The sequence below is a fragment of the Lissotriton helveticus genome, chromosome 4_1 (assembly GCF_964261635.1).
Source record: "Lissotriton helveticus chromosome 4_1, aLisHel1.1, whole genome shotgun sequence".
NCBI lineage: Eukaryota > Metazoa > Chordata > Amphibia > Caudata > Salamandridae > Lissotriton > Lissotriton helveticus.
In genome coordinates this window covers 259,031,116-259,046,093 of record NC_136063.1, presented here as the reverse complement: position 1 = coordinate 259,046,093, position 14,978 = coordinate 259,031,116, and the positions used below count along the sequence as shown (strand labels likewise).

Sequence of the window (14,978 nt, the reverse complement as noted above, 5' to 3'; positions counted from 1 at the left end):
GAAGCATGACTAAATAGGTATATAACTGCTCTATCTACAATTCCAGGTTTTTTTTTCCAAGAAAATCTTTTTGGGCCTGTAAAAGAACCCCAGAACTAAAATTCAAAACAAATGATATATTGAAAAATACAAGTTAAGAATTATAATGTGTTTACAGGCATATGCAGCTCATCTTTCATGTGCACATTTGTTTCTACTATTATATGGATTGCAATGTTTTCAGTACAGAAATCTGTATTTGCCAAATGCCTTAATTACTGAACGATTGCAGCAACTCTCTTCCTGTCAATCGGAATCGAGGAAGGTCATTGGGCTAAAGGAGCATTGGATGAGTATAGTTAGTATATTCCATTTGTTGCCTTTTTAGTATTGTTCATGTAAATTGTCCTTGTTTACATTGGCAGGCCCACTGCTTTTATCGGCTACTCACAGTACCCAACTGACTCGGGTCATTTATTCAAAATGTAGAAATCAGAAGGCATGATCTGGCATGCAGCTCTCACGACAACAGGCTTGCCAGCTATGCACATATATCGTCCTGTCAGCAGCAATTTCAAATGTAGATCATTTGCTTAAAGTGGTCAGTACAAGTTTTAGATACCGATTTCTAGGTTTCACCCCTCATCAGCCAGGCTAGCTTGACTCAAACTGGGGTGGCATAGTGAGCAAAAAACGATGGATTAAACCCAGATCTCTGGACTGTGGGTGAGTGATTGATAAATTTCAGCACTCTATCCATCATCTTGTTGTGTTTACTATGGGATAAACGTATAGCAGGGTGCACTGATCTTGGCACACACCTTTCCCTGTTGTGTAGTTCTTATAAATCTATATAGGATCTGCACGTTTAGACAGCATAAACGGTGGGACTGGTGTCCAGACTGATTCCAGACACCCCCACCGAATATGTTCGCATGTATACCAGCTAGCTCAAATTGCCACTATGGACTCCTCTTACCAAGGAGAGAATAGTTTATGGCAACTATCGAACATAACAACCCTTTCCCCTCGAGGATCGTAGAAACAGAACAGTACTTTTCGCTCAGTCACTCATGCTCACTTTGTCTCAGAGAGATACTCAGAATAAATGATAAAGGACGTTTTCAGTAAGTATTTATTGAACCAGCTTCATTCTTGAGTAAAATATGTGTGCTACAACAACCATATGACAGAAACAGATGTATACTGGTATAAGCACCAACAGAGTAAATAGATGGTAGAATTCTACCATAGTGCTAAAACAATGGATATATGCAGGTATAAATACATGACCGTAATAATGCGTACTCCTAAGATGCAAACCCTAACTAGATGTACCAAAGTATACCTAGCATGCATATAGGTGTATAGCCAAGAATCCACTCTGGATAGAGCCAACCCCATGTGGGAGAGTGAAGGACCCCGTCTTGGTCTTGATCTCGATATAGACACCCTACAAGGGATGTCAGAACTCTTTGTGCTGGGGTCTCTGCATGCAGGAGCCTCAGCGTCTCGTGTCAGCATGGAAGTCTTTCTCCTCTGCCTGCCCCAACAAAGATATGGTGTTTATATACCCAAAGGTACCCTCCGGGGTTCTACCTTGCTGTGTCATGTCGGCTGAGGATGACGATGGTGATGACCTGCTTAGCTCCCGAAGTCGAGGTGTGCCCAGATGGAGTATCATGCGTTCATGGTAATGTCGCTCCAAGAGCGTTTTTTCCATCTCTTTGGTTACTGCGACATCCAATGCGTAGCAGAAATATTCAAACCAGGATACCCACTGCCATTAGTAGGATAAGCGGAAGCCCTCCAAAAACGCTTCCCAAAACGGAGTGTATGAAAGCTGGAATCACTCCGAAGACTGTCTGAAAGGTGCTTATCTGAAAGAGACACGTTAGTATTAGATTCCTTACCTTAGAATATCCCCAGGCGTCAGACTGGATCCGGAAAGTTTTGCGTAGCAGTACCCTTGCGCGTCGGTAGGCGTCGTCTGCGGCTCCGCGTCCGTCGTCGGCGTCGTGGGTGCCGTGATGACGTCGTCGGAGTACTTAGACGCCGCCTCCACGTGCTGACGTCAGTTCTTCTTTTTTTCCGCGCCAGCAAGCGCAGATCTGGAAAAAGCAGTAACCCTAGTCAATTTTTGACTAACTTTTTGGATCATTTTTGATCATTTCTCGAAGTCTTTCGACTCAGATTGGTGCCGTAGGGATGCCTGGCTTTAAGCACTGCGAGGATTGCGACCGCACTATGTCGGTCACGGATCCTCACCACCTGTGTCTAACTTGTCTAGGCGTCGACCACGACGACAAGGCCTGCTCCGACTGCCGGGCCCTCTCTTCGAAAGCCAGGCGGAAGCGGTCCCGCAGGCGACTCGAACTCCCGCAGTCGGTCCCTAGCCGCGAGAGGTCTCGGTCCCACGGGAGGTCGAGGGACAGGTCGCGGGCTCGGAGCCACCACAGTTCCGAGAGTAGGCCGCACTCCTCCGGGTCGAAGTCGTCGTCAGGTAAGAAGCACAAGAAGTCTAAGAGGCGTCATCGCTCTGCGGACTCCCCCCGACGCTCGCGCGATGCGGCCGGGGGTTCGGGTGACACCACCCACGCGGCTCCGTCGGAGTCGCGGGCGCCGCGTCCAGCTCCACACCCTCCGGTCCCTGGGCTAAACGCGACGCCGGAGGAGATCAAGCGCTTCCTCATGGCCATGAGGAAACTCCTCCGACGGGCTCCGCGGCGCCTTCGGGCCTAGCGGACCCGTCTGGGGCCTCTAGCGGGTCGGGGGCTTCGGCCCCGATGCTGTCGGGTGCTTCGGCCCCGACGCCGCCGACGCCTTCGGGCCCGGCGCCGCAGGGTCCCACAATCCCGACGCCGACCTTCTTCGGGATCTGGATCGTCGCCGGTGGACCTTACGACCTCCCCGGCGTCTGACCATCAGGTGTCGCCTCCGGCGCCGTCCTCGGGCGGCGCCGTCACCGATGCCCCCTTCGTTCCTGTTCCGACGTCGGGACGGCCCCGATGGGCGCCGCTCCAGACGTCGTTTGGGGAGTTTCACTTCTATGAACAGGCCCCATTCGTTGAGAACCCTGAGTTTCAGGAGATGGGTGATGAAGGGGATTGGGAGGGGTCTGAGGACCCTCTGACCCGAGAGTGTCAGTCTCATGAGGACTGGGCAGGAGACCTTGGGGGAGGCCAGTGGCCTGGACACCTCTCCAGACACTGGTTTTGTCTCCCCTCCTACCGTGGCTTCGGACGAGGGGGCAACCTACAGTGTGGTGTTGATGAGGGCTGCCAAGGCCTTGGGCCTTGAGCTCCCCGTCGCGGCCGTGAGGACTAATCTCCTCACTGAGGTCCTTAATCCGCAGTCAAGCTCGGCCGAGCCTCTGCTGCCCTTTAATGAGGCCTTGACCGACGTTTTTCTGGGGTGTCCAAGCCCGCTACGGGTTCGCCCGTAGATAGGAACGTGGCCAGACGCCACCGCCCAGCCCCGGGCGACCCATGTTTCCTGTCCACCCACCCTACCCCCGAGAGCCTGGTCATCCAGGCCTCCAATTCCCAGACCGCATTCCCGTCGGCACCGCCGGACAGGGAATCCAAGAGGTACGAGTAGTACGGCAAAAAGATCTTCTCGTCCCTTAGTCTGGGACTGCGGTCTTCCAACACCGCATGCCTCTTGGGCCGCTACACCCACTCTCTGTGGGATTACGGTTGCGGAAGTGCTGCCAGATTGTCCGTTGGAGGTACGGGCCAAACTCGGCCAAGCCCTTGTGGAGGGCCGGGATGCAGCCAAATATTCTATACGGTGTGGGCTGGATACCACCGACTCACTGGGTAGAGCGATGGCAATGACGGTGGCGGTCAGACGCCACGCCTGGTTGAGGTCCGCCAACTTTTCGGCCGATGTCCAAAACACTTTGATGGACATGCCGTTTGATGGCCGTCGCCTCTTTGGCGACAAGGCAGACCATGCGCTTGAGCGCTTTAAGGACTCCAGGGCTACGGCCAAGTCCTTGGGCCTCTCGGCCCCACGCCAGCAATCGGCTGCCCTTCACTCCTTTCATGGCCACGGAAGGGGTGTACCCACACATGCTGCCAGCCATGCTCCGCAGGGTAATACCCAACGCAGTGGCGGCCGTGGGAACCGCCGTCCCGGCGGTCGGGGACAACGGCGAGGTCAGTCCACATCTTCCCCCGCGGCATCCGCCTTAAAACCCTCTTAGTCCGTGCTTTCAGGCCCATGTGACGCCAGTGGGGGGCAGGGTTCGCCATCACCACCTCCACTGGCGCACCGTCACTTCGGACAGGTGGGTGCTGCAGATCGTCCGAAGGGGCTACTCCCTCCCCTTCGAGGCGACTCCTCCAGCCATGCCACCACAGAACCACCGTGTATCGGGGGATCATTTGCGACTTCTGCAGGAGGAAGTTACGGCCCTCTTGGCCAAGGGGGCCATCGAGCGCGTTCCTGGGCCAGAAGTAGGGTGTGGTTGCTACTCCCACTACTTTCTGGTACCCAAGAAGGGCAAAGGGGGCCTACGCCCTATCTTGGACCTAAGGAACATCAACGACTTCCTCCGGAAGGAGAAGTTCAAGATGCTGACACTGGCTCAGGTCCTAGCTGCCCTGGACCCAGGAGACTGGATGGTAGCGTTGGACTTGCAGGACGCTTATTTCCACATCCCCGTCCTGCCGGCCCACCGGCGCTACCTGCGGTTCACGGTTGGCCACGAGCACTTTCAGTATACCGTGCTCCCCTTCGGCCTTACCAGCGCCCCACGGGTGTTCACAAAGGTGATGGCGGTGGTCGCAGCTCATCTGCGCAGGTTAGGGGTTTCAGTCTTCCCCTACCTCGACGACTGGTTGTTGAAGGCGGGCTCGCCCCAGACAGTCGTCAGCCACCTCCAGACTACTAGAAAACAACTGTGGGTTGGCTCTATACAGCAAGGCTGAGCCGGATTATCAAAAAACAAAATAGAATGCCAATGCTGATATGGACAATTTAGACAAACAATATGTTAACCAGAACCTGAACAAAGGATTCAAGGACGGTAATTGCTGTTTAGTAGCTTTTTATTTTGATATATTAGAAAAAAGGATTTCTTTTTTAAAGCAATCAAAGGAACATAGTCACAGGGGAAGGACAAGTGAAATTAAAGAAAACTGAATATTTATCTTCAAACATTCGTTAATGCAACCATATCACAGGCATTCAACAAACTTTCACACCATTCAGAAGAAAAGGAAGAAATAAAGAAACACACATTATAATAGTAAAAAGTTATATATACATTTGCAATTTCTAATTTTTCAAAAAGAACATGGGGCCACAAACTGCGAATACAATGTTACACAAAAATTAACAAAACGACTTCTATCATATGTACATTCGTCTCTAATATTTTTTTGCACTTTCGAAAGATTCTACGTAATGTACAGACGGGATGGAAACATTAATTGGATGGCCAAGCCGTTTTCGCAGTTGTGATGTGGCAAAGGAGCCTACGCGTTTCGAATCCCAATTATTTTCGTGGGATTCTCTTCAGGGCCACGAGTAGTATCTAGACAAGGCACAACCAAGAAATAAAACAAAAGAATTAAAATTAATAACTCAAACATGCTGAGTGACAACAAAAACGGCACAAAGGGGAGATCAGGAAAAGCTTTTAAACATACTTTATTTTAAGACCAGCTATCAGTGAACCTAACTCAGCCGCCCAACCCACACACTGTGTGGCTTACCGATCAGTGGTACACAATTAGATGGTGCAAAGTCGGGAGGGAAGCTGTATCTAAAAGAAAAGGGTACACCAGTTTCAAATGGATGTGTTTCGAATAGCACGGGCAGATTAAGTGCCCTTCGAGCGTGAATGATACTTGCCTTAGTACGCTGTTATTCTATTAGCAGAAAATCAATCAGAGCCAGGACGTCGTGGTGCGGCAGATCTCCTGCACCGGCTGGGGTTCTCCATCAATGTGCCGAAGTCACACCTGTGCCCCTCTCAAAAGCTCCTTTTCATCGGAGCGGTTCTCGACTCGGCGCGGTTTCGGGTTTATCCACCCGAACAGCGGGTCCGGGATATTCAGGCTCTGATTCCCATCTTTCAGCTGTTATCCCGGGTCTCGGTCAGGTTGACGCTGCGGCTTCTGGGGCTGATGGCCTCCTGCATCCTACTGGTGCATCACGCCAGGTGGCGGATGCGGGCTCTGCAGTGGGACCTGAAGTTTCAGTGGGCCCAGCATCAGGGCAACCTATCCGACCACGTCCTGATCTCGGAGGGCACTGCGAGACAGCTGCAGTGGTGGCTCACGGACCGCGATTGGGTCAGCGGAGATCCCTCTCCCTTCCCCAACCGGAGCACGTAGTTGTGACAGATGCGTCTCTCCAGGGCTGGGGAGGCCACATGGGAGAGACGGAGATCAGAGGCCTCTGGTCTCCGGCGGAGGCCCGGCTCCACATCAACCTGTTGGAGTTACGGGCGAGTCGTCTAGCACTGAAAGCATTCCTCCCCTCTGTCCGGGGCAGTGTAGTGCGGGTGTTCACGGACAACACCACCGCCATGTGGTACTGCAACAAACAGGGCGGGGTGGGGTCGTGGACACTTTGCCAGGAGGCTCTGCGCCTCTGGCAGTGGCTGGAACGCCAGGGCGTGACCCTGGTGGCTCAACACCTGGCAGGATCTCTGAACGCCAGAGCGGACGAGCTCAGCCGTCGGTGCATGATGGATCACGAATGGCGTCTGAACTCGGACGTGGCGCAACGCCTCTTTCAGCGATGGGTAGAGCCTTGGGTAGATCTATTCGCCACCGAAGAGAACGCGCAATGTCATCAGTTCTGCGTGTTGGAATTTCCAAGGCGGCACTCGCTCGGAGACGCTTTCCGTCGCGAGTGGAGTTGCGGACTACTGTATGCCTTTCCGCCTATACCACTTCTGCCCAGAGTGCTGAAGAAGATCAAGCGCGACCGGGCCCAAGTCATCCTTGTGGCTCCGGACTGGGCTCGAAGGTACTGGTATCCAGAGCTACTCAGTATGTCAGTCGATCCCCCGGTTCGTCTGCCTCTTCAGGAGGATCTTCTGTCGCAGCAGCAGGGGACGGTCCTCCACCCGAACCTGTCCAGTCTCCATGCTTGGAGATTGAGCGGCGACAGTTGAGGCCATTTGACTTGCCGCCTGAAGTCTGCAATGTCATTCTGGCAGCCAGGCGTCCCTCCTCAAAGTCGGTATACGCCTGCAGGTGGAACAGATTTGTGGCATGGTGCACAGAAAAGGCTGTGGATCCTCTTGCTGCCCCTCTTTCTGAGGTTCTTCTCTTCCTTCTTTCTCTTGCCCAGCAGGGCTCTGCTCTGGGCACTATCAAGGGCTACCTTTCTGCCCTTTCAGCCTTTCTAAGGCTGCCTGATCAACCTTCTTTGTTCAAGTCCCCTATTGTAAATAGATTTCTAAAAGGCATCAAACACACATTCCCTCCTGTTCCGTTTGTAATGCCTCAGTGGGACTTGAACCTGGTTCTTACGTTTCTGATGTGCGCTCCCTTTGACCCACTTCACAACTGTCCTCTTCGCCTTCTTACTCTGAAGACTGCTTTCCTGGTTGCCATCACCTCTGCCAGGAGAGTGAGTGAGCTCCAGGCCCTTTCTTGTACTCCACCTTTCCTTTCTGTCCATCCGGACAAAGTGGTGTTGCGTACTAAGCCCTCTTTCCTGCCCAAGGTTGTCACGGCCTTCCACATCGGGCAGTCTATCACCTTGCCAACCTTCTTCCTGCCACCGCATCCCTCTAAAGAGGAAGAGCGGCTCCACCGTCTGGACCCAAAACGTGCGCTCTCATTCTACTTGGATCGCACACGCCAGTTCCGGGTGGATGACCAACTCTTTGTTGGTTACGTGGGTGCTAAGAAGGGGAAAGCGGTACACAAGAGGACCATCTCCCGGTGGATCATCTTGTGCATCCAGGCATGTTACTCCTTGGCTAAGAAGGAGCCCCCTGTTGGATTGCGGGCTCATTCCACCCGAGCCACAGCGACTACCACTGCCCTGGGCAGGGGAGTGCCCTTACAAGACATCTGTCAGGCAGCTACGTGGGCATCGCTGCACACGTTTGCAAGACACTACTGCCTGGACAGCCAAGTCCGGAGGGATGGCTTCTTTGGCTGTTCCATCCTCCAGGACTTTCTGGTGTGATTATTGGTTCGCAGACCCACCACCGGGGTTGGTATTGCTGGGTTATCTATTCTAAGGTAAGGAATCTAATACTAACGTGTCTCTTTCAGATGCACAAGTTACTACTTGTGTAACGATATATCTGTAAGAGACATTAGTTAGTATTAGATTCCTTACCGACCCACCCATCCTCCCCGTTCTGCGAACCAATATCTAGGGTTAGGGTTACCCCCTTTCAGGGCCCTAGTTCAATGGCACCAGTGTTGGTTTTTAACATGGCTCTGCGTTTCTGGCGCGGAAAAGCTGTGTCTAAGAACTGATGTCAGCACGCGGAGGCGGCGTCTAAGTACTCCGACGACGTCATCACGACGACGACGGACGCGGAGCCGCAGACGACGCCTACCGACGCGCAAGGGTACTGCTGCGCAAAAATTTCCGGATCCAGTCTGACGCCTGGGGATATTCTAAGGTAAGGAATCTAATACTAACTAATGTCTCTTACAGATATATCGTTACACAAGTAGTAACTTGTGCAACAGCCCCTAACCTATGGTCTTAAATAGGTGCACTATACCCTTCGTATCAGACATATTAAAGATACGTTGTACTATTTCTCTGAAAAAGAAAGGTCAATTTGTTCGTACCAGTGCCTGTATCTCAGCTGAGGACCTTGCAACCTGAAGATCAAGTGTCTCGGGCTGAGAATGCATGCTGTATTGGGCATAAAGCTCGGCCCACTTTCCGCCCATCTTGGGCTGCTGTCCCTGTCCTTTGGAAATGGTGGCTTTTCTTTGGTCAATGGGCTTAATAGTCCCTCCTTAGTACCACCTTGTCTCTTCTTATAACCTCCCATGAGGACACCCCCTGGTATTACCTCGGTTTTAATTACACCCTCAGAGCACTATTTTCCTTAAGGGCTTCAGGCATGACACATGCTTGGCCCTACGCCAGGCTGGCAGTGGTTACTTTACTCACTAGCACATCTCACATTTATATGAGACCTTCTATAAATTTCCCTTCATCAGCTCCACACAGAGTTCAGCCTAATCCGGAATTAATATAATAATTCATTTGTCAAATTTCACAGCTACTAATTGTATATATGGCATAGATATTTGAATGAACTTGTGGTACTGCCTTGCATGCAATGCATTATGGGTAGGGTGAATGTACTATATCTTCTGCAGGGTGCAGTACCCCATGGGACCTCTTTTGGCTACACATAGTACTGCACCCTGCAACATGGCTAGATAATAAACATTGCCATTTATAATGCCAATAACTCCAACTTCAACAAATGCGAGACCGATTGCATTTCCAATGTAATAGGTCTTGCATTTGTTAAAAGTCAGAGCTCTTGGCATTGAAAATGACAATGTTTTTTACTTTTGCTTTTTTACTCCATTGGCAATAGTTCTTTGCAAATATAATAACTCCACTGAAAATAAAAAAAAGAAGTAAAAAAACATTACTTTCAAAGTCAACAGCTCTAACTTTAACAAATGCGAGGCCTATTGCATTGCAAATGCTTGTTTTATGTGCCATTGGAACATGGGTGTTTTGAGAATGGCAGTTGACATGAGTTATAATGTGCGTTTTGTGCATTGCTTTCCAAATCTGGAGAATTTAATTGTTTCGTTTGCAGCTAAGGCATACCCATATCTCAGTTACGAAGTGTTATATTTTTTTAGTTTGAAAATTATGTACATTAAGCACGGCAGACAACACTATGTAGTTCTGGTTCAGTTGCACTTTTCATTGAAAAGGAATTTTCTTTATTTGCCTGAAACTGGTGACCCCGTGGACACATTTGCACCAAATTGGCGATCCATTATCTTACTCAGCTATGGTTTGGCATGCTACGTTTTGTGGAGGTCAGTGCAAAGGAAATAAAGTTAAGGGCTGGTGTAGAAAATTTGTGTTTTTCACATTTGAGATTCAATAGGAAATTTTGCTTGCACCTAAAACCGAACCACAAATAGACTTACACCAACTTGGCATGAAAATAGAAGTTTACTCAGAAAGCATGTTTTTACTGGTTTGGAAAACATAACTTGCTTTAAACAATGTTTTATAGGGCCATATTTATTTTCACCGGCATCTATAAATTATATTGTATATATTTTTACATTAGAACATGCCAAGAGTCCAGAAGCAATCTTTTAGAAAGAATATCTTGATTTAAGGATGTGGTAATGAACTTTGCAGTTAGAAGGGCATTAAAACGTTCACATAGAAATGTAGCTAAGTGACATGTTAAGGTATGTCTGCAGCATTTATTGAAGGTCTCTTTACATTCAGCTTTTGGACTGGTAAAGTGTTTGTAAAACCTTTGCAATCCTGTTGTCCATTTTCTTTTGCTTTCCCCTGATCTATTTTACGGTGTTTATACTGGCAGTTAATGGCCCATTAATCTGCCCCCCCAAAAGACTGATGATAGTTGCTGAAAGCAATTTGGCAAGAAGAACTGGGATTCCTGTCACACCATTGAACAAATGAAGCCAAAGAGTACCCGGCTTGGGACAGTGGCTACCTTCTTAGGTTACCATTGACAAGTCAGACTAAAGGTTTATCACACTGATTTGTTATATAAAGGCAAAACAAAAGACTAGCCATTCTAGCTACAGCGTTTGCTAAACAACTTTACTCTGGTTCGAATTCGTAGTTTGAATAAGGTAGATTTTGTTAGAGACATAGAATCCCACCCTTGAATTAAAATAAACAGTATGAATTTAAAACCCATCACATTATAAATGTCTTATCCGCTTGTTTTGCCCAATAAAAATTGGAAGATGCAAGAAATGCTAGTAAAAACACTCATTTACAGTAGGTTCTTATTTTTCTAACTTCTCTTTATTGATTTTGGTCTATCAAAGGGAAACATACTTGAGCATGTGCCATAAATCAGTGGGATCGATCACCAATTGTCAGCACAAATGCCATTTAGAAACTAATACTACAGTACAATTCCACTGCCCCTAAGTAATGATATCAATCAATGTTCCTTGCTTATCCCAAAGCTGCGTTGGCCTGAGTCCAGGGACTCCATATTTTGACATATTTCTTATGCATCCCATGGTGTAGTAGGTTCTTATGTTGTTAAATTCGCTTGGTGCTGCCCTGACTAGCATTAATCAGTAGGTGGTGTGTAGCGTCTTGTACGCAGTGCACAAAGAGCAGGCATCCAGATCCATCCAAATTCACAAGGGAGCACAGAAAATTGTTACATCCCGTGGCCCCCTTTCCCAGTTCCTCTTGCCCGTGTAACCAAAAACCCACCAGAAGTGGCCCTATGTAGGACCTAAGTGTGTCAGGAATTCCCATTACAGTCTCAGAATGAGGTGGGAGTGACAAGAGACTTACAGAGTGGTCTAAGGGAGGTGAAAAAATGTGAAGGAAATTGAAAATTCCTGAGGTGTGGAGCAAATGAAAATTACAGCTTGAGAACTGAGGGATTGTATGGAAACCTGATGGACTCCGAGAGATAGCTCCAGATGAAGAGGTGAGGGGGGGGAAGACAACTGCATCCAAAGAGGTGCACAAAGGTATGTATTGGTAGGAGAGCGAACTGCAGGACTAAATGAAAGAAAGGTAAAAAGTGGTGAAAAGGTACATGGGAAGTAGTGGAAAGATACATCAAAAGAGTGGAGTTGGAGTGAATTAATGTTGCAGGTGAGGAGATGAGATGCAAAGGTAGAAAGGGTGGATGGAGTAAGTAAGTTGCAAGTGGGGACGTATGAAAGATTCCCGTCTACAGAGGCGCTTTTTACCCCATATCTGATTTACGAGTGTGAACAAGATCTATTGCAAACTGCTAGGATGAGAAAATAATATTTGAGGGAAATACATAAGTTTGAAACCCATCAACAAGCAATACAGGCAAGGGGTCTGACAATTGAGTCCTTGAATTCACCTGAAAGAGGTATATTATTAGCCCTATCTCCTTCTACCATTTGGTGTAAGAAATACAAGGTTTGGAAAATATTCCACTGAGACAATAGGGTTGACTAATTGAGAGTGAGGTTCATTAACCCCTCTAAACGTGACTGCAAAGGGATACCTGCAGTTGATACTGTACAGATACCTTGGATTCAGAACAGATGCATATTGTGCTCTGGGAGATATCGTCCTCTGGCCTGAAGAAGGTGGTGTTTAAGCAGTAATATCCACCGAAAAGCGTCGGCGTTAACATGCATGCTGTAGACTGTGAAAGACATTTGCTATTTTTGTTAAATTCATTGCACGAAAATCAAATATCACAATAATGAATATGGTCTGATGTATTGGCCTTTCTGATGAATACATCTGCCTGTAGATTCCTCACCTTATGAATATCCCCTGCGCCAGCATTCCGTGGAAACTTTTTCCTAGCTCTCCACGCCGACGAGGTCGTCACAATGCCTTGGCTCCGCACGCGACTCCTCATGATGTCACTGGAGTCATAAGAAGACCACGTCGACGTGATGACGTCAGTTCTCTTTTTTCCGCGTTGTTGACTACAACAGTGTTTCTGGGACTCTCCATACTTTCGACGGGATACTTTGTAATTTTGATTGTATTCTGTGTTTTGGCATGTCTGCCCCGAGGAAGTCGGGCTTTAAGCCCTGTAAAGAATGAGGGGTCATATGTCGATCACTGACCCTCATGAGGACTGTATGTGGTGTTTGTCATCTGACCATGACGTCAAGGGCTGTTCTTCCTGCAGGAAGACGAACTCGAAGGTTATGAAGGAACGGGAAGCCAAGTTGTAAATGACTAAGGCAAGAAAAGAAATAAAGGGGTTGTAAACGATCGAAGTCAAGGTCGTCACCGTCGCATGACTCCAAGAGGAAGCATAAGAAGAAGAAGAGGCATGCATCTCAGCGCCGTTCATCGAAGGCTGTGGTTTCGAGGTCGCCTTGTCCAGCACCTCAACGTCGAGAAAAGGACTTAGTCTCTCCTTCAGTGTCTCCTCAGGTGACTCCAGTTCATTCGCCATCTTACAAGGGGACTCCGGCGCAGTTACCGACGCCGAGATTTTCACCGACTCCAGAGGGTGTGTCGAATCCGGCTGATGCTGAGGTTCCTTTGTCTCCTGCGGCGCCGCCTTTGGCTCCGGCGGCTCCGACTCCAGAGGTGCCTTGTTTGAATCTCGAATCGGCTCAGTGCCCAGAATATCCGGCACCGGGTTCGGATCCATCGCATTTTTTAAATGCGATGTATTGCGTGTTTGCAAGGGCATCGTACCCCTCTGGTGCACATTTGGGTCCTATGGCATTTAATTTGGGTGTGCCTCACCAGTATCCTCAGGCCCCCTTTTTGCCATTTATGCCGACGACGCCGTCCTGGCAGTTTCCGGCTCCAAGGATGTCGACGCTGTATGTGCAGTCCCGGGCGCCATCGATTCGATTGGCGCCGGCTACTACCGTGGATCCTCCTTCGACGCCGCGTGCGGATCCATCAACGCCGCGTGCGGCGCTGCCGACGCCACAATCGAAGATACGCTCAATGAGAGAAGCGCAGAGGTTGTTAGAGGAGGAGCACTACCAGGCTGAAGAGATGGAGGAAGGTGAAGTCTATGATACAGAGGATATGCTTGAGTGTTTGTGTGAGGCAAGTGGACTTGATATTTCCCTGGAGTGGGACTTTGCTTCACAGAAGGCTTCCCCCTCAAAAGAAGTTGCACCTTACCATATTGTGATAAGGAAGGCTGCAGATCTCTTGGATTTGCAGCTCCCTATGAATTTGAATTTGAAAAAGAACTTGATTAAGCGCACTGCGGCCAAGCGGCTTCCTGGCGCTGGGGAGATGGACCAGACTCATGAGGGGGGCACGGTAGCACTAGCAGGGGAATGCCTGGGAGAACAGAATGGTTTTAAGGGCTTTGCGAAAGTGGGTGTAGATGGGGATAGAGCGGATAGACAGAGGGAGACTATTCCAGATCTGAGGAGCCAGAACCGAGAATCGTGTGCCTCCCGTTTTGGATTTGCGAAAGCGGGGGACATCAAAGAGAGAGAGGGAGGAAGAGCGGAGAGTGCGGCTGGGAGCGTGGGGAGTGATAAGAGACCCAATGAAGAGTGGAGCGGAATGAGTGTGAGCACGAAAGGCCAAACAGGCCAGTTTGAAGGTAGATCTGAACTGTACTGGAAGCCAATGAAGAGACTTGAGTACAGGAAAAATGAGACGGGCGGCCTGATTTTGAATGGCCTGAAGACGGCGAGTTTCATAGGCGGGAATGCCCATGTACAGGCCGTTCCCATAGTCAAGGCGGGAGATGATAAGGGCCATGACTATGGTTTTAAGAGCATCCGTCGAGAAGTAACGAGAGATCTTCCGGATGAGGCGAAGTGACAAGAAGCAAGAGGACACTACGTAGCTAACCTGGGCGTGCATAGTTAGATCACAGCTGACCTTGAGGCCCAGAGTCCGGACGGAGGAAACCGGTGTAGGGGGGGGACCAAAAGAGGGGGGCCAGTGAGCTATGGACCAAGGATTAGAGGGGCCACCCGTGAGGACAAGCTCTGTCTTATCTGGATTGAGCTTCAAGTGATTGGAGCTCATCCACTCAGATATAAAAACTAAGATAGAGCAGAACTTAGGGAGTGACACAGAGGGAGAGGAAAGATCAAAGACAAGCTGGAGGTCATCCGCATAGTTATAAACAGAGACCCCCAGCTTAAGAAGGGAGATGATAAGAGGATAGATATACAGGTTGAAAAGAAGGGGAGAAAGTGAAGAGCCTTGGGGGACCCCACAAGTGACCAAGCGGGGAGGGGCCGAGAAGCCTGATAGATGGACCGCTTGGGTTCTGCCCTGAAGGAAGGACGCAAGCCAAGAAAAGGGGGCGCCCCGGATGCCCGCTGCGCTGACACGGC

At 49.4% G+C, this 14,978-nt stretch overlaps 1 protein-coding gene across 1 annotated transcript in view; it reads left to right on the top strand.

Moving 5' to 3' along the window:
• The window catches only part of EFR3A (EFR3 homolog A), a 1,274,477-nt gene that overhangs the window by 389,687 nt on the left and 869,812 nt on the right, over positions 1–14,978 (top strand). The window lies entirely within an intron of this gene.